Source organism: Salmo salar, chromosome ssa17 (genome assembly GCF_905237065.1).
Source record: "Salmo salar chromosome ssa17, Ssal_v3.1, whole genome shotgun sequence".
NCBI classification, from domain to species: domain Eukaryota; kingdom Metazoa; phylum Chordata; class Actinopteri; order Salmoniformes; family Salmonidae; genus Salmo; species Salmo salar.
The window spans coordinates 10249682-10268811 of NC_059458.1; the positions used below are offsets into that span (position 1 = coordinate 10249682).

Genomic DNA, 19130 nt, shown 5'->3' on the forward strand with positions numbered 1-19130 from the left:
TGTTATTTTGATTAATTTATTCATAATATTTCATCCTTCCACAAGATATAGTCCCGACACAAATCTAGGGTTGCTACCCAAGCGGGCTGGTCGTTCGTTTTACTGGTTCGGTTGCCATCGACCCGACCCAGTTGTTCAGTCTTTTTGTTCTGTATCTATGGACGCGATCCTGCTGTTTGTTGTAAATGTTCCATTGTCATACTGGCTGACAACAATCTTATCCCTTGCTTACTAGTTAGCCAACTACGGCTAACTTACAATCACATCTAACAGTGTAGCCATAATAATAGCAAACTAGCTGCATTTGCGTTTATTTAAGTTGTTTTATAGTGACATTAATTTGGATACACCCGTAACAATGATCTAATGAGGCTTGATTTCACCTGGCATAGAAAATGTGCTCTCTCATCAGGACACTTGTTCAGAGGAGCTAGCCAACAACACAGCTAACACGATCACTTCCAACTGAAGCTGGAAAGACTGCAAACTAGCTGCACTTTGTTTCGTTTTACCTTTTTTCAATTGACATTTCTTTGTATATATCCATAAAAATGATGCCAGCTGATTCATGATTTCGACTGGCTGAGAAACGCTGCCTGCCTCTCTTTCTCGTCCCAACTCCCGACACGTTCATTACTATGGGACAGCTGGAGATCGAATTTGAATATTGAAACAATGTTGCAAATATAGTAGAGACAGACAGCAAGGCTTATACAAATCTCTGCGTTGAAAACTAAATGTTAGCCTAAAATAAATGTGAGATAATATCTAGATGCTTTTAATAGTGGAGATCAAGTATATAAATTGCCTGGCTGGGCTGATGAGACAGTGGATTGCGCAGTCAGATGGAACAGAGTAAATAGGCATTTTTACGTCATAGATTTAGCCGTTGGTAACTTGTGGAATAGACACTGGCTGGAATGCGGTTTTAACCAATCAGCATGAAGGATTAGACCCACTCGTTGTACAACTGTTGACATCTCCTCTGTCATTGAGGTGAGTGTATTCATACACTGCCCACACACACACACACACACACACACACACACACACACACACACACACACACACACACACACACACACACATACAGTTGAAGTCGGAAGTTTACATACACCTTAGCCAAATACATTTAAACTCAGTTTTTCACAATTCCTGACATTTATTCATAGTAAAAATTCCCTGTCTTAGGTCAGGTAGGATCACCACTTTATTTTAAGAATGTGAAATGTCAATAGTAGAGAGAATGATTTATTTCTGCTTTTATTTCTTTCATCACATTCCCAGTTGGTCAGAAGTTTACATACACTCAATTAGTATTTGGTAGCATTGCCTTTAAATTGTTTAACTTGGGTCAAACGTTTTGGGTAGCCTTCCACAAGCTTCCCACAAGAAGTTGGGTGAATTTTGGCCCATTCCTCCTGACAGAGCTGGTATAACTGAGTCAGGTTTGTAGGCCTCCTTGCTCGCACATGTTTTTTCAGTTCTGCCCACAAATTTTCTATAGGATTGAGGTCAGGGCTTTGTGATGGCACTCCTGTCACGCCCTGACCATGGAGAGCCCTTGGTTCTCTATGGTGTAGTAGGTCAGGGCGTGACTAGGGGGTGATCTAGTATGTCTATTTCTATGTTGGTGCTAATATGGTTCCGAGTTAGAGGCAGCTGTTTATCGTCATATCTAGGTAGCTATTTCCCCACCTGTGTTTTGTGGTATATTGATTGATTGTTAGTGTGTTTGGGCACTACATCCTCATGGTCTTTGTAAGTTTAGTTATTTTGTTTTGTTAGTTTCACTTAATAAATAAATATGTGGAACTATACTCACGCTGCGCCTTGGTCCGATCATTTTCAAGAACATTACAGAATATCCCAACAAACCAGGACGTAGCAGCGTGTTCACCAGGTAAAGGAGTTTTGGACATGGGAAGAAGTGATGGGTGGATGCGAAACCCTTCCTTGGCGGCAGATAGAAGGTAAAATGGAGGACAGCGACGACGCCAGGGTTCGCGGCCACAGAAAGCCCAAGGACAACCCCAAGTTGCTGGGGTGGCCGGTCGAGCCGAGGAGAGTGCCAGAGCCCAAATGGCAAACTCTGGAGGAGCATGTCGTCAGACCACGGCCACAGAAACCCCAAGATTTTTTAGGGGGGGGCACATGTAGCTGGCGGCTGAGCCGCGGGAAGAGCCAGAGACTGTCAGGGAGGCAATGGAGAAGTTGGGAGAGAGAGAGATGAGAGAGATGTTGTGCAAGTGTGTTCTGCTCAACATTCGACCAGAAGATCCGTTTAGCAGTCTGGTGAAACCTGTGTCGGCTTCATGCATCTGGCCTCCAGTGCACCTCCCCAGTCCGGTACGTCCTGTGCCTGCTCCTCGCACTCGCCCTGAAGTGCGTGTCCCCAGTTCGGTATGTCCCGTGCCTGCTCCTCACACTCACCCTGAAGTGCGTGTCCCCAGTCCGGTACGTCCTGTGCCTGCTCCTCGCACTCGTCCTGAAGTGCGTGTCACCAGTCCGGTGCCACCTGTACCAGCTCCACGCACTAGGCCTTCAGTGCGCATTCACAGTCCAGAGCTTCCGGCGACAGTTCCCGGTCCGGAGCTTCCGGCGATGGTCCACGGTCCGGAACCTCCAGCTACGGTCAACGGTCCGGAACCTCCAGCGACAGTCAATGGTTCCGGAGCTTCCGGCGACGGTCCACGGTCTGGAACCTCCAGCGACGGTCCACGGTCCGGAACCTCCAGTGACGGTCAACGGCCCGGAACCTCCAGCGACGGTCAACGGTCTGGAGCTTCCAGGCACGGTGTCCAGCTCCATGGCCGGAGCCTTCTTCTGCGCCGGTGCTCAGTCCAGGCACGGTGTCCAGTCTAGCTCCAGGGCAGGAGCCTTCCTTTGTGCCGATGCCCAGTCCAGGCACGGCGTTCAGCCCGGCGCGATGGCCGGATTCGGGGTCTGGGCAGAGGCTATGACCTGCACCGGAGCCGCCACCAACACTAATCACCCCCCCTACCCTCCCCATTTGGTTTCAGGTTTTGCGGCCGGAGTCCGCACCTTTGGGGGGTGGGTCCCGTCACACCCTGACCATAGAGAGCCCTTGGTTCTCTATGGTGTAGTAGGTCAGGGCGTGACTAGGGGGTGATCTAGTATGTCTATTTCTATGTTGGTGCTAATATGGTTCCCAATTAGAGGCAGCTGTTTATCGTTGCCTCTGATTGGGGATCATATTTAGGTAGCTATTTCCCCACTTGTGTTTTGTGGGATATTGATTGTTAGTGTGTTTGGGCACTACGTCCTCACGGTCTTTGTAAGTTTTGTTATTTGGATTTGTTAGTTTCACTTAAATAAATATGTGGAACTATACTCATGCTGCGCCTTGGTCTGATCATTTTCAAGAACGGGACCACTCCAATACCTTGACTTTGTTGTCCTTAAGCTATTTTTCCACAACTTTGGAAGTATGCTTGGGGTCATTGTTCATTTGTAAAACCCATTTGCGACCAAGCTTTAACTTCCTGACTGATGTCTTGAGATGTTACTTCAATATATCCACATAATTTTCCTTTCTCATGATGCCATCTATTTTGTGAAGTGCACCAATCCCTCCTGCAGCAAAGCACCCCCACAAAAGGATGCTGCCACCCCCGTGCTTCACGGTTGGGATGGTGTTCTTCGGCTTGCAAGCCTCCCCCTTTTTCCTCCAAACATAACAATGGTCATTATGGACAAACAGTTCTATTTTTGTTTCATCAGACCAGAGGACATTTTTCCAAAAAGTACGATCTTTGTCGCCATGTGCTGTTGCAAACCATAGTCTGGCTTTTTTATGGCGGTTTTGGAGCAGTGGCTTCTTCCTTGCTGAGCGGCCTTTCAGGTTATGTTGATATAGTACTTGTTTTACTATGAATATAGATACTTTTGTACCTGTTTCCTCCAGCATCTTCACAAGGTCCTTTGCTGTTGTTCTGGGATTGATTTGCACTTTTTGCACCATAGTACGTTCATCTCTAGGAGACAGAATGTGTCTCCTTCCTGAGCGGTATGATGGCTGCGTGGTCCCATGGTGTTTATACTTGCGTACTATTGTTTGTACAGATCAACTTGGTACCTTCAGGCGTTTGGAAATTGCTCCCAAGGATGAACCAGACTTGTGGAGGTCTACCATTGTTTTTCTGAGGTCTTGAGTGATTTCTTTAGATTTTCCCATGATGTCAAGCAAAGAGGCACTGAGTTTGAAGGTAGGCCTTGAAATACATCTACAGGTACACCTCCAATTGATTCAAATGATGTCAATTAGCCTATCAGAAGCTTCTAAAGACATTACATAATTTTCTGGAATTGTCCAAGCTGTTTAAAGGCACAGTCAACTTAGTGTATGTGAACTTCTGACTCACTGGAATTGTGATACAATGAACTATAAGTGAAATAATCTGTCTGTAAACAATTGTTGGAAAAATGAGTAGATGTCCTAACCGACCTGCCAAAACCATAGTTTGTTAACAAGACATTTGTGGAGTGGTTGAAAAATGAGTTTTAATGACTCCAACCTAAGTGTATATAACCTTCCGATTTCAACTGTATGCTTGCACATAGACACACACAACACACACACGTACCAGAGGTACACAAAGGTGAGTCACAGCATTTCATTGCTTACATGACTTGTTTCCTTGACAAGTATTTACCAAGGACATCTATAGAAGGTGGAGGCAGGTAGCCTAACAGTTAAGAGTGTTGGGCCAAATAACCAAATCCCCGAGCCGACTATGTGAAAAATCGGTCAATGTGCCCTTGAGCAAGGCACTTAACCCTAATTGCTCCTGTAAGTCTCTCTGGATAAGAGCGTCTGCTAAATGACTAAAATGTGAATGTAATAGAATATCCTGAAGCTGTTGGTTTCACAAATGGTCTAAAGCAGTAAAGACCATGAAAGGCCTTGGATGTTTCCCAAATGGCACCCTAATCCTTATGTCGTGCATTACTTTTGACCACAGCCCTATGGGTCCTGGTCAAAAGTACTGCACTACATCGGGAATAGAGTGTCATCTGGGATGCACACCTTGACTCACCAGTGTTCCTGCAGCAGGAGAGAAGAAAGGGCTTTGTAATGTGGTGACAGCAAAGCACCCAGAGCTAGGGACATTGTAAAACATGTCCACTGGAAAAAAAAGTGGTGAAAATTAATTAAGGCAAGAGTGCTGGCTCAGCAGAAGTACTTTTCTTTGTTATAAGGTTTGTTCAGAGTCAAAGGATCATATTTTTTCGCAGGGCCGGATATATGCACGGACAAAAAACCTCACAGACAAACAAGCTGAGAGATAAAAATCGTCTTCAAAGGTTCCTTATTGGGTAGGGAAAAAACTGTGCGTTACTCACAAATGAACAGGATTCACTTCAATAGGATATCAATATTTAATTTGTTAATTTGCCAGGTTGTTGTTCAACGTATCCACTCTAAACTGAGTGTTTGATTTAATTTCTGTATGACAACAATTACATCCAATTTTTAATGCTGTTTTCAGCTCCCTGATTAGCGGTTATTGAATAAATTATAGGGCACTCAATAGAATGGTTTGCTATCAAATTCCTTGTTGATGACTAGCTCATTGATGTAATTTCACTAGAAAGGTACATTCATTTAATTGGAGCTTGTTTAGATATCTACCTCCATTGTAGAGGAGGGGAATGAAGAGGAGATGAGAGGGAAGGGGAGCGGGGAGGACAGGGGAGGAGAGATAACTGGAAAGTGGTGATGAATTGCAAAAGCAATAAAATCTGTATCTGGAAGACTGCTGTTAGATAAGCCTCAACGAATTTGAAAGGCCTTTTTTTCAAGAAATGCAAATTATTGTCCACTCTCAAAATGTTGTGAATGGTTGTTTGTGTCTCACTCACTGACCACTCACTGACTTTAGAAATCTACAGTTGTGCACCGCAAGGTCATCTACTTGACTTATAGTAGCACAATGAGTTAACAGTGTCGGCCATAGGGTCACAAATAAAGGTGAAAGAAAAAAGAAATGAAACTGGTCAGGAAATGCAACCATAATATTGGCGCCATAGTGATGTTCAAGTCATCCCTCACCACTGTTGTTTTCTGGTAGGGTTACCATAAGAAACACACCACTTGTATCTTCCTGGTGATGCCCTGGATGGATACACAAGTGGGAGAGCTGACATACTAGCACACCAACAAAGGGTGTAACAGTCAAAAGTTTGGACACACCTTTTTACTATTTTCTACATTGTAGAATAATAGTGAAGACATCAAAACTACGAAATAACACATATGGAATCATGTAGTAACCAAAAAAGTGTTCAACAGATCAAATCCAAATATATTTTAGATTCTTCAAAGTAGCCACCCTTTGCCTTGATGACAGCTTTGCACACTCTTGGCATTCTGTCAACCAGCTTCATGAGGTAGTCACCTGGAATGCATTTCAATTAACAGGTGTGCCTTGTTAAAAGTTAATTTGTGGAATTGATTTCCTTCTTAATGTGTTTGAGTCAATCAGTTGTGACAAGGTAGGGGTGGAATACAGAAGATAGCCTTATTTGGTAAAAGACCAAGTCCATATTATAGAAAGAACACCTCAAATGAACAAAGAGAATTGGCAGTCCATCATTACTTTAAGACATGAAGGTCAGTCAATCCAGAAAATTTCAAGAACTTTGAAAGTTTCTTCAAGTGCAGTCGCAAAAACCATCAAGCGCTATGAGGAAACTGGCTCTCATGAGGACCGCCACCGGAAAGGAAGACCCAGAGTTACCTCTGCTGCAGAGGATAAGTTCATTAGAGTAACCAGCCTCAGAAATTGCAGCCCAAATAAATGCTTCACAGAGTTCAAGTAATAGACACATCTCAACATCAACTGTTCAGAGGAGACTGTGTGAATCAAGCCTTAATTTTTACATTACATTTAAGTAATTTAGCAGACGCTCTTATCCAGAGCGACTTACAAATTGGTGCATTCACCTTATGATATCCAGTGGAACTACCACTTTACAATAGTGCATCAAATCTTTTAAGGGAGGGGGGGGTTAGAAGGATTACTTTATCCTATCCTAGGTATTCCTTAAAGAGGTGAGGTTTCAGGTGTCTCCGGAAGGTGGTGATTGACTCCGCAGTCCTGACATCGTGAGGGAGCTTGTTCCACCATTGGGGTGCCAGAGCAGCGAACAGTTTTGACTGGGCTGAGCGGGAACTGTGCTTCCTCAGAGGTAGGAGGGGCCAGCAGGCCAGAGGTGGATGAACGCAGTGCCCTTGTTTGGGTGTAGGGCCTGATCAGAGCCTGAAGGTATGGAGGTGCCGTTCCCTTCACAGCTCCGTAGGCAATCACCATGGTCTTGTAGCGGATGCGAGCTTCAACTGGAAGCCAGTGGAGAGAGCGGAGGAGCGGGGTGACGTGAGAGAACTTGGGAAGGTTGAACACCAGACGGGCTGCGGCGTTCTGGATGAGTTGTAGGGGTTTAATGGCACAGGCAGGGAGCCCGGCCAACAGCGAGTTGCAGTAATCCAGACGGGAGATGACAAGTGCCTGGATTAGGACCTGCGCCGCTTCCTGTGTGAGGCAGGGTCGTACTCTGCGAATGTTGTAGAGCATGAACCTACAGGATCGGGTCACCGCCTTGATGTTAGTGGAGAACGACAGGGTGTTGTCCAGGATCACGCCAAGGTTCTTAGCACTCTGGGAGGAGGACACAAGGGAGTTGTCAACCGTGATGGCGAGATCATGGAACGGGCAGTCCTTCCCCGGGAGGAAGAGCAGCTCCGTCTTGCCGAGGTTCAGCTTGAGCTGGTGATCCGTCATCCACACTGATATGTCTGACAGACATGCAGAGATGCGATTCGCCGCCTGGTTATCAGAAGGGGGAAAGGAGAAGATTAATTGTGTGTCGTCTGCATAGCAATGATAGGAGAGACCATGTGAGGATATGACAGAGCCAAGTGACTTGGTGTATAGCGAGAATAGGAGAGGGCCTAGAACAGAGCCCTGGGGGACACCAGTGGTGAGAGCGCATGGTGCGGAGACAGATTCTCGCCACGCCACCTGGTAGGAGCGACCTGTCAGGTAGGACGCAATCCAAGCGTGGGCCGCGCCGGAGATGCCCAACTCGGAGAGGGTGGAGAGGAGGATCTGATGGTTCACAGTATCAAAGGCAGCAGATAGGTCTAGAAGGATGAGAGCAGAGGAGAGAGAGTTAGCTTTAGCAGTGCGGAGAGCCTCCGTGACACAGAGAAGAGCAGTCTCAGTTGAATGCCCAGTCTTGAAACCTGACTGATTAGGATCAAGAAGGTCATTCTGAGAGAGATAGCAGGAGAGCTGGCCAAGGACGGCACGTTCAAGAGTTTTGGAGAGAAAAGAAAGAAGGGATACTGGTCTGTAGTTGTTGACATCGGAGGGATCGAGTGTAGGTTTTTTCAGAAGGGGTGCAACTCTCGCTCTCTTGAAGACGGAAGGGACGTAGCCAGCGGTCAAGGATGAGTTGATGAGCGAGGTGAGGAAGGGGAGAAGGTCTCCGGAAATGGTCTGGAGAAGAGAGGAGGGGATAGGGTCAAGTGGGCAGGTTGTTGGGCGGCCGGCCGTCACAAGACGCAAGATTTCATCTGGAGAGAGAGGGGAGAAAGAGGTCAAAGCACAGGGTAGGGCAGTGTGAGCAGGACCAGCGGTGTCATTTGACTTAGCAAACGAGGATCGGATATCGTCAACCTTCTTTTCAAAATGGTTGACGAAGTCATCCGCAGAGAGGGAGGGGGGGGGGGGAGGATTCAGGAGGGAGGAGAAGGTAGCAAAGAGCTTCCTAGGGTTAGAGGCAGATGCTTTGAATTTAGAGTGGTAGAAAGTGGCTTTAGCAGCAGAGACAGAAGAGGAGAATGTAGAGAGGAGGGAGTGAAAGGATGCCAGGTCCGCAGGGGAGGCGAGTTTTCCTCCATTTCCGCTCGGCTGCCCGGAGCCCTGTTCTGTGAGCTCGTAGTGAGTCGTCGAGCCACGGAGCAGGAGGGGAGGACCGAGCCGGCCTGGAGGATAGGGGACAGAGAAAATCAAAGGATGCAGAAAGGGAGGAGAGGAGGGTTGAGGAGGCAGAATCAGGAGATAGGTTGGAGAAGGTTTGAGCAGAGGGAAGAGATGATAGGATGGAAGAGGAGAGAGTAGCGGGAGAGAGAGAGCGAAGGTTGGGACGGCGCAATACCATCCGAGTAGGGGCAGAGTGAGAAGTGTTGGATGAGAGCAAGAGGGAAAAGGATACAAGGTAGTGGTCGGAGATTTGGAGGGGAGTTGCAATGAGATTAGTGGAAGAACAGCATCTAGTAAAGATGAGGTCAAGCGTGTTGCCTGCCTTGTGAGTAGGGGGGGAAGGTGAGAGGGTGAGGTCAAAAGAGGAGAGGAGTGGAAAGAAGGAGGCAGAGAGGAATGAGCCAAAGGTAGACGTGGGGAGGTTAAAGTCACCCAGAACTGTGAGAGGTGAGCCATCCTCAGGAAAGGAACTTATCAAGGCGTCAAGCTCATTGATGAACTCTCCAAGGGAACCTGGAGGGCGATAAATGATAAGGATGTTAAGCTTGAAAGGGCTGGTAACTGTGACAGCATGGAATTCAAATGAGGAGATAGACAGATGGGTCAGGGGAGAAAGAGAGAATGTCCACTTGGGAGAGATGAGGATTCCAGTGCCACCACCCCGCTGGCTCGATGCTCTAGGGGTATGCGAGAACACGTGGGCAGACGAAGAGAGAGCAGTAGGAGTAGCAGTGTTATCTGTGGTAATCCATGTTTCCGTCAGCGCCAGGAAGTCTAGGGACTGGAGGGTAGCATAGGCTGAGATGAACTCAGCCTTGTTGGCTGCAGACCGGCAGTTCCAGAGGCTGCCGGAGACCTGGAACTCCACGTGGGTTGTGCGCGCTGGGACCACCAGGTTAGAGTGGCAGCGGCCACGCGGTGTGAAGCGTTTGTATGGCCTGTGCAGAGAGGAGAGAACAGGGATAGACAGACACATAGTTGACAAGCTACAGAAGTGTTGTTTCTTGTATTATTGTCTCTTGTGTCTTTAGAGAACTTTGATATCCTTTTTCTTCTGTCCTGATTTTCTCTTTCTTTTCTTCTGTTAACTAGATATTCTTTGTTGTTCTTCGTTAGCTAACTAGCTTCTTCCAAAAGAGTCCATAGCAACTGCTTAGCAACTGGTAAACAATTCAGCGAGCTAAGATAACTACAATTTTATGAAAAATAGTTATTTTTCAAAAGCCTATCTTCTTTGTTTGTTGCTTGTTTTTTCTCCTATTCAGTCTTGCAGTTTTCTTTTGCTTTTTTCCGATGTACTTCACTCTAAAAACCATGTAAATTTCAATATTTGTAGGAGCTCATTTTTCAGCTGCTGCTGCTCAAATTGGAGTAATGGTCGAATTGCTGCAAAGAAACCACAACTAAAGGACACCAATAATAAGAAGAGACTTGCTTGGGACAAGAAACACAAGTAATGGACATTAGACCAGTGGAAATCTGTCCTTTGGTCTGACGAGTCCAAATTTGAGATTTTTGGTTCCAACCGCCATGTCTTTGTGAGATGCAGAGTAGGTGAACGGATGATCTCTGCATGTGTGGTTCCCACTGTGAAGCATGAGAAGCTGTGATTGTGTGGGTGTGCTTTGCTGGTGACACTGTCAGTTATTTATTTAGAATTCAAGGCACACTTAACCAGCATGGCTACCACAGCATTCTGCAGTGATACGCCATCTGGTTCGCGCTTAGTGGGCCTATCATTTGTTTTTCAAAAGGACAATGACCCAAAACACACCTCCAGGCTGTGTAAGGGCTATTTGACCAAGAAGGAGAGTGATGGAGTGCTGCATCAGATGTCCTGGCCTCCACAATAACCCGACTTTAACCCAATTGAGATAGTTTGGGATGAGTTGGACCGCAGAGAGAAGGAAAAGACGCCAATAAGTACTCAGCATATGTGGGAACTCCTTTAAAACTGTTGGAAAAGCATTCCAGGTGATGCTGGTTGAGAGAATGCCAAGACTGTGCAAAGCTGTCATCAAGGCAAAGGGTGGCTACTTTGAAGAATCAAAAATATAAATCACTACATAATTTCATATGTGTTATTTTATAGTTTTGATGTCTTTACTATTATTATACAATACAGAAAATAGTACAAATAAAGAAAAACCCTTGAATGAGTAGGTGTGTCCAAACTTTTGACTGATACTGTATACAGCTCTCATAAAAACATACCTCTTTATGGATGAGCGGCACCACTAAATCCCTCTGTTTGACTATATTGCACTGTTCTAAGCAGTCACATATGTTGGTCTCTTTATTAAGCTATGGCAATGACATACATTCACTTAGAGAGTCAGCTTTGACCTGGAACACAAGATAGCAGGATAGAAATAAAGCCCATCCCTCATTGTGAACAGGATTTGTTTTTGCTTTCCGTGCTACCAGATGTCACCTTTTGCTGGGGTGTTAAACATGAAAAACGTGTGTAACTGATGTTTTTACTCACTGTGTTGCGTAAACATTTAACTCTGTGGAGACACAACAGGGCCGTGTTCGTTAGGCATTAATCGGAAGATAACAGACTGAAACAGGGAGGGATTATCTAGACTTGTTCTAATAAGAAAGAAATGTTTTGTTTTCCGTTGCAAAAACATTGCCACGGTGTATCCTGCTGAACACAACCCTGTAACACTGGGGATGTCAGGCACCATATTATATATAAAAGTATGCAAACATTGACAACTGTCTCTGTTTTCGCCCATATTGTAAATGGTATATGTCTGAAACATGTCTGTCATGTACTCTCTGGGGGTAGAGGAACAGACATTTTATCAGCAGGGGATGATCTTTCATATCACTTCCAAAGAGGAAAAAGGATTGCCCTTTTTTTCTCCCCCTTGTTATCTAAGAGGCACACGAATCGACAGAGTAAAACGGTAAAAGCAATTGCCATGGAACTTCTAAGGGAATTGTTTTCCCCCAGAACAGAGTATTCACTTAGAATGTTGTCGTTTTATCTCTCTCGCTCTCCCTCTCTCTCTCTTTCTCTCCCTCTGTCTCTCTCCTTCTGTCTCACTCTCTGTCTCTCCCTCTTTCTCTCTCTCTGCTCTTTCTGGGATCCCGGGAGTCTGTTGGGTGCGTAGTGGTGGTGCTGTGGGTTCAAGCAAAGGATTAGATGGCAAACAAACGCGTTTAATCCCTTGAGTCTGTCAGCCCCCCCTCCGTTGCACGCTTAGTATGCATCAGAACGAACAACAGACAAAAATCTAGTGCTTCCTCTCCTCCTAACATTCACTGTCTTTGTCTCCATATCGAATCAAGAAACAGTTATATGCTGATAGGTCTCTCTGATCATTCGCTGCTATTTCTAACCAATATAAAGAACTATATCTTCTTGTGTAAATAGAACAGATAAACATTTGCCTAGTGTCCGTTCTATTGTGTTGATACAAATAATCCCTATTGCATGTTATCACTCTTGCTCAGCTATTTGAAGGAAGAGTGTTTTAAGAGAGGCAAGTGATTGTGAAAAATTGCAATTGGTATCTCTGAGATGGCATTCTCTTTCTTTGGTTTTGTGAGTGTGTTGTACGGTCAGAGGATACTATAGAGTACAGCCCATAGCATGTCCTCAAGTAAGGGACACAGGGAAACCCAAATGTGACAAAAGAAGAAAACTGCTATCCTGGAGTCTGTACTGGCTGCTAGTACAGCCTGGACTCATAGACTAGACGTAACATAGTAAATGTAAAACCAGGATAATGAAATTAGTATGGTATGTTTTGTTTGGTATGGTTACATAGGACAGAATGTTACTAAAGGCAAAATCAAAAGTAGGAGGGTTGGTCAGGGTAGATTGGTGGGCGTATAACATGAACGTCTAGCAACCCAAAGGTTGCACGTTCAAATCTCATCACGGATAACTTAAGCATTTTGCAACTACATAGCATGCTAGCCAACCCTTCCCCTAACCCTTTAACCTAACTCCTTATCTTAACACCTAACCCCTAGCCTAGCTAACGTTAGCCACCTAGCTAAGGTTAGTGTTAACCACCTAGCTAACGTTAGCTACTTCAAATTGGAATTCGTAACATATCATACATTTTCGCAAATTCATAGCATAGTAAGAATTGCAATTCCTAACATATTGTACGAATTGACGAATTGAAATTCATAACATATAATACGAATTGTAATTTGTAACATAAGACACGAAATGGAAGATGGACATCCACAAATAAATACATACCATACGAAACTTAACATATATTACTAATGGAGTGCCCAAGATTTCCATTTACTTTGTTATATCTAGGTTGGCTACTACTGGCATCTTGAGATGCCAGGGGTTTAAGTGATCCATCATATGAATCTGTCCAGGTTGATTGTTCATGTCTATAGTCTTGTACATTTGATAAAGACAGACACAGACAGTTAGACAGATGACGGACATACTTTCACATTCAGTTCTTGTCATTTAACAGACTCTTACCTAAACCAATATATAACCTATGGGGGAGGGGCAAAGTAGGTGCCAGTTAGACCCATATAAAACAAAACCTGTTCAAAGAAGAACAAGTGGATAAGTGCAAGGGTGGAGGGAATCAAGGGTTGAGGTGATGGAGTAGCCAGGTGCAGTTTGAAGAGGACACACCTACACCTTTGATGTTCAAACCTTTGAGGACATCTAAAAAGACGTCAGGCTATACGAAAGTGTCTGCTTTTTCATTTACTATAGTCTCCTGTGCAGGCATGCGGTGCACAGCTCTTTCAACTACAATTGATCTAACAGTTCACATACAGTATGGCACATTGACTTGACCTAGAATCTGATTAAGAATTTGGGTTAAACTATTTTTCAAAGTGGGGGTAGCAGAGGAAACAAGACAAGAAGTATACTTTATTAGTCCATACGAGCTTTCATCCAACCCCCCTGATATACACACACATTAGATTGGAGAGGCTGGAGCAGACATCATTTACAAATGAAGCATGTGTGTTTAGTGAGTCCACCAGATCAGAGGCAGACCAGAGATAAGCGCATGTATAGAGTACCACAGGATGAGTCATAATACCTATAAAACCTAGCGGTCAAACAAGGAAAGGGTTCTAATAGTTTTTCCACCGTTCATTTTTCCCATAGGGGATTTTAGAAACTTAAAATAAGGGCTGTGCTTCGCGTAGGCTTACCCTTGCGTGACGTTTTGATAACCATCTCTCTAGGACAAGGTGACTTTTATCTATATATTCACCTGTATTTACCCACCAAAAATGAAATGCTAATTAGCTGCTAATGTGGCTATCATAAAGAAGTACAAATGCCATAATGATCTAAATGAGACTGCCGAATCGAAGCAAAGGTAAACATCTCTGGGTTAACTATCTAATGTTAACTAACTGCAGTAATTAATAAATTGGCAACATTTCTTTAAATGGACAATTCTGTGAACTGTCTTGTGCAAGTTTTACATCGATACAATACCTGTTAGTAAAGCTGTCAGCTAGATGTGACGTGCAGGAGCTTGCAGGGAGTTGTAGTTTTGCACAATGTCTACTTTGATCATAATTAGCATTTTTTAATCTAAGAGTAAATAGAACCAAGCATATTGATAAAAGTCACCTTGTCCGAGAGAGATTTACATGGTTGTCGAAACATCATGTCTGGGTAACCCTACACAAATAGCCCTTATTTTTATTTTTTTCTAAAATCCCCTATGGGAACAATGATTGGATCCATTTCCCTGTTTGACCGCTAAGTTTTATGGGTATTATGACACCTCCACTGTGGGGCTCTATTGGACCATTTTCCTGTCCTTGCTAAGCATTCAACATGTAAGGAGTACTTTTGGTGTCAGGAAAAATTTATGGAGTAAAATATACATCTTTAGGAATGACGTGAAGTAAACGTTGTAAAAAATATAAATAGTAAAGTACAGATACACCAAAAACGACTTAAGTGGTGTAAAAATACTTCAAAGTATTTTTTTTTTACACCACTGCTATTTACTGTCCAACCTAATAGGCAAACATTTTAATTTCCCAAAATGCATAGGATATTGTATGGTTCTCCTAGTCTTGCAATTGGTTAGTCGATTATTATCTGTACCCTGTCGTTCCTAGTAGGCTATAACAGACTGACTTCGCTCTCACTTCTCTGTGAGTTTTGTCTGTGTTCTGAACTGGCTGGGGTTTTCAGCTTGCTTGACAAACACCCCTCCCCCAAGCTTCGGCGAAACAGGAACAACTCCTTTGAGAGAGAATTAAAAAAAAAAAGCTGCACAAGTTTGGAACGTCTTGGAGAAGCCCTTGTTATCGCTTGGAGTATACTAGTCAGGAGTGGAGATTTATTCATGCAAAATCTGGAAGTATTCTACTGGTCTTGTTTATCGCGGAAAATAACATTTTAACCTCGACTTTCGCGTAGGCCAAACTTCTTTTTGAAAATGGTTTACTTTACTCGAGGATAATTATTGGTGTAAGTCTATTTGTGTATGGAATAATTTGTCCTCGCCGAAGAAAGATGGGACTCGTGGAGCTCTGTATACATATGTGATATCGTGTTCAATAATGAAGGATATTGTGTCAGACACAATGGGTAAGAGAGGGTTTCCCATTTGCATCTAACGTTACTATACATAACCAAGCTATATATCATGTTTATCCCATGCCCGTTGTTCAGCTGTAAACATACTTGGCCTTGCTCCGTTGGGAAGTCAGATCCTTATTCTCTGAAGTTAACGTTACACCTTTAAACATACTTCAATTTGCTATTTCAATATATCGCTTCAAAGTTGTCCCCAGTGCTAGTTTTGTCCTATTAATTTGTGTAGATGAGTATTTGTCCATTGCAACACACATGCTGCTGCTTTCTATTTTCGTAATGCATCGATTTGTGGGGGTTACTTACTTCTCCCACTAATACTGACCCATTCTGACTTTCGGTTTCACATAAACTTAAATTACTACACTTATCCAGGTCTACACGTGGTGAAATCATTGTAAAGCAACACATCCTGCAATGTTGATCGTGATTCGCCGACTTGGCCTGAAGCTTTTTGTCCCATTCTGTGATCAACCCGACGTTTTCCAGTGGAAGGCTCGAACAAGCCACGGTCGAATAAGCTACATCGATCGTTACCTTTCGTGTTACAATGTTGCAGTGGCTCACGGTTATGATCCGCTTGTTAAGACGAGCGTGGAAGGAGATGGTTTGTAACTGTCTGGCCAACAACAACAAAAAATCTGCGAGAGGGTACAGTTATTTTTCCATTCATGGTATCCGACTCAATGTGGAATGGGACGTCTGCAACATATTCTGAAATTAATGTAGCCCACACTCCTTTGCATATGTAAACACCGGATTGGAGGTACTGGAAAATGTCGAATTATACGTTTATGTTATTCATAATAGGTGTTGTATCAATTAGTTGGAAACTTGCATCACCACCCCGTTGTAGTTATATAGATGGTATTTATGCTGTGTAACTAAGACTGTTTACTTGTTCTACCCATAGAGAATACTGCGTCATGTCCTGTGTCCACCTGGTTGTGGTTCGTGCTTGTATGGTAGGTTAGTTAGATAACCAAAACGTTGGCCTATTCACTCTGCTCACGACTGTTTGGCCAGAATCAATATTTGCCAAAAGGTTATTTTGGTGGTGTAGACTATTCATATAGAAGATGTGAATGATGCCATGGCAAATTATACTGGTCAGAATAGCTGATGTGAAGTCGTACAACACTCATTTTACCAGCATGGAAAATACATCTGCTGCAGTACAGTAGGCTAAAGCTAGAATCCTTAGTTGTTACATCCATTTTTGGACTTATAAATTAATTATATATATATATATACCCATCGATTCTTGAAGAATATAACTTATAAATGCCTCATGAGCTTAGTTAGTTCAAGTGTTTTTACCCCATCAGAACCCAACAAATGTTTTTACTCCAATGTTTGTGACAATGACATAAATGTAAACAAACACTGTATATAGCCTCAACATGGTTAAAACTATCATTTTGATATCATGGTCAGGGTTTCATTCATATGTCTGAATTTGATAGTGGTTACATTTCTCCAGGCCAATCTCAGCTTTTTACCAAAACGGGTGGGCTGGCTGCCTTGCCATTATTTCAACTATGCATCCAAGGTTTAAGATGATACCTAAGGCCTAAAAGGTGATGCATACCAGGCTCGGGTAATGTTATTTCCAAGATGTCCTCTTGGAGCAATTGCTATTTCATCCTAGCTGTCCCACAGTTTTGCTGCTGTGCATTGGCTTAAACCTGGGCATCTAACTTAATGTCAAAGCTGACGTGCATCACAAATGCTGTGGATATGTAGTTAACATGTAGGTTGTCCGCTATCTATTCCCTTTGCACTGTGGGTAGAATCTGCCATGTGGTTCCGTTGCCTTTGTACACTGCTCAAAAAAATAAAGGGAACACTTAAACAACACAATGTAACTCCAAGTCAATCACACTTCTGTGAAATCAAACTGTCCACTTAGGAAGCAACACTGATTGACAATAAATTTCACATGCTGTTGTGCAAATGGAATAGACAACAGGTGGAAATTATAGGCAATTAGCAAGACACCCCCAATAAAGGAGTGGTTCTGCAGGTGGTGACCACAGACCACTTCTCAGTTTCTATGCTTCCTGGCTGATGTTTTGGTCACTTTTGAATGCTGGCGGTGCTTTCACTCTAGTGGTAGCATGAGACGGAGTCTACAACCCACACAAGTGGCTCAGGAAGTGTAGCTCATCCAGGATGGCACATCAATGCGAGCTGTGGCAAGAAGGCTTGCTGTGTCTGTCAGCGTAGTGTCCAGAGCATGGAGGCGGTACCAGGAGACAGGCCAGTACATCAGGAGACGTGGAGGAGGCCGTAGGAGGGCAACAACCCAGCAGCAGGACCGCTACCTCCGCCTTTGTGCAAGGAGGAGCAGGAGAAGCACTGCCAGAGCCCTGCAAAATGACCTCCAGCAGGCCACAAATGTGCATGTGTCTGCTCAAACGGTCAGAAACAGACTCCATGAGGGTGGTATGAGGGCCCGACGTCCACAGGTGGGGGTTGTGCTTACAGCCCAACACCGTGCAGGACGTTTGGCATTTGCCAGAGAACACCAAGATTGGCAAATTCGCCACTGGCGCCCTGTGCTCTTCACAGATGAAAGCAGGTTCACACTGAGCACGTGACAGACGTGACAGAGTCTGGAGATGACGTGGAGAACGTTCTGCTGCCTGCAACATCCTCCAGCATGACCGGTTTGGCGGTGGGTCAGTCATGGTGTGGGGTGGCATTTCTTTGGGGGGCCGCACAGCCCTCCATGTGCTCGCCAGAGGTAGCCTGACTGCCATTAGGTACCGAGATGAGATCCCCAGACCCCTTGTGAGACCATATGCTGGTGCGGTTGGCCGTGGGTTTCTCCTAATGCAAGACAATGCTAGACCTCGTGGCTGGAGTCTGTCAGCAGCTCCTGCAAGAGGAAGGCATTGATGCTATGGACTGGCCCGCCCGTTCCCCAGACCTGAATCCGATTGAGCACATCTGGGACATCATGTCTCGCTCCATCCACCAACGCCACGTTGCACCACAGACTGTCCAGGAGTTGGCGGATGCTTTAGTCCAGGTCTAGGAGGAGATCCCTCAGGAGACCATCCGCCACCTCATCAGGAGCATGCCCAGGCGTTGTAGGGAGGTCATACTGGCACGTGGAGGCCACACACACTACTGAGCCTCATTTTGACTTGTTGTAGGGACATTACATCAAAGTTGGATCAGCCTGTAGTGTGGTTTTCCACTTTAATTTTGAGTGTGACTCCAAATCCAGACCTCCATGGGTTGATAAATTGGATTTCCATTGATTATTTTTGTGTGATTTTTGTTGTCAGCACATTCAACTATGTAAAGAAAAAAGTATTTAATAAGATTATTTCTTTCATTCAGATCTAGGATGTGTTGTTTAAGTGTTCCCTTTATTTTTTTGAGCAGTATATATGTCATGGTTTTATGTATTGGCTTGGTATATATTATACATGTATACATTATACAAGTTTTCTATATCTTTTCCCTTGTGCATCCTTAGTTGTTAAATGTATAATTGCTAAATTGCATGGCCCCCCGTTGCA

The 19130-nt window shown here is 44.2% G+C and overlaps 1 protein-coding gene across 8 annotated transcripts in view; it reads left to right on the forward strand.

Annotated features, from left to right (window-relative positions):
* The window catches only part of LOC106575079 (B-cell CLL/lymphoma 9 protein), a 109437-nt gene that overhangs the window by 48440 nt on the left and 41867 nt on the right, over window positions 1–19130 (forward strand). For 3 of the 8 annotated variants that reach the window (XM_014151237.2, XM_014151241.2, XM_014151239.2), the window contains exon 1: window positions 15162–15588. The exons of 3 other annotated variants lie outside the window; for them this stretch is intronic. The gene's annotated coding sequence lies outside the window, so the exon portion shown is untranslated. Of the gene's footprint in view, window positions 1–15159; window positions 15589–19130 lie in introns of those variants that run through there. 2 more of the 8 variants (XM_045698782.1, XM_014151240.2) reach the window with 2 other exon arrangements.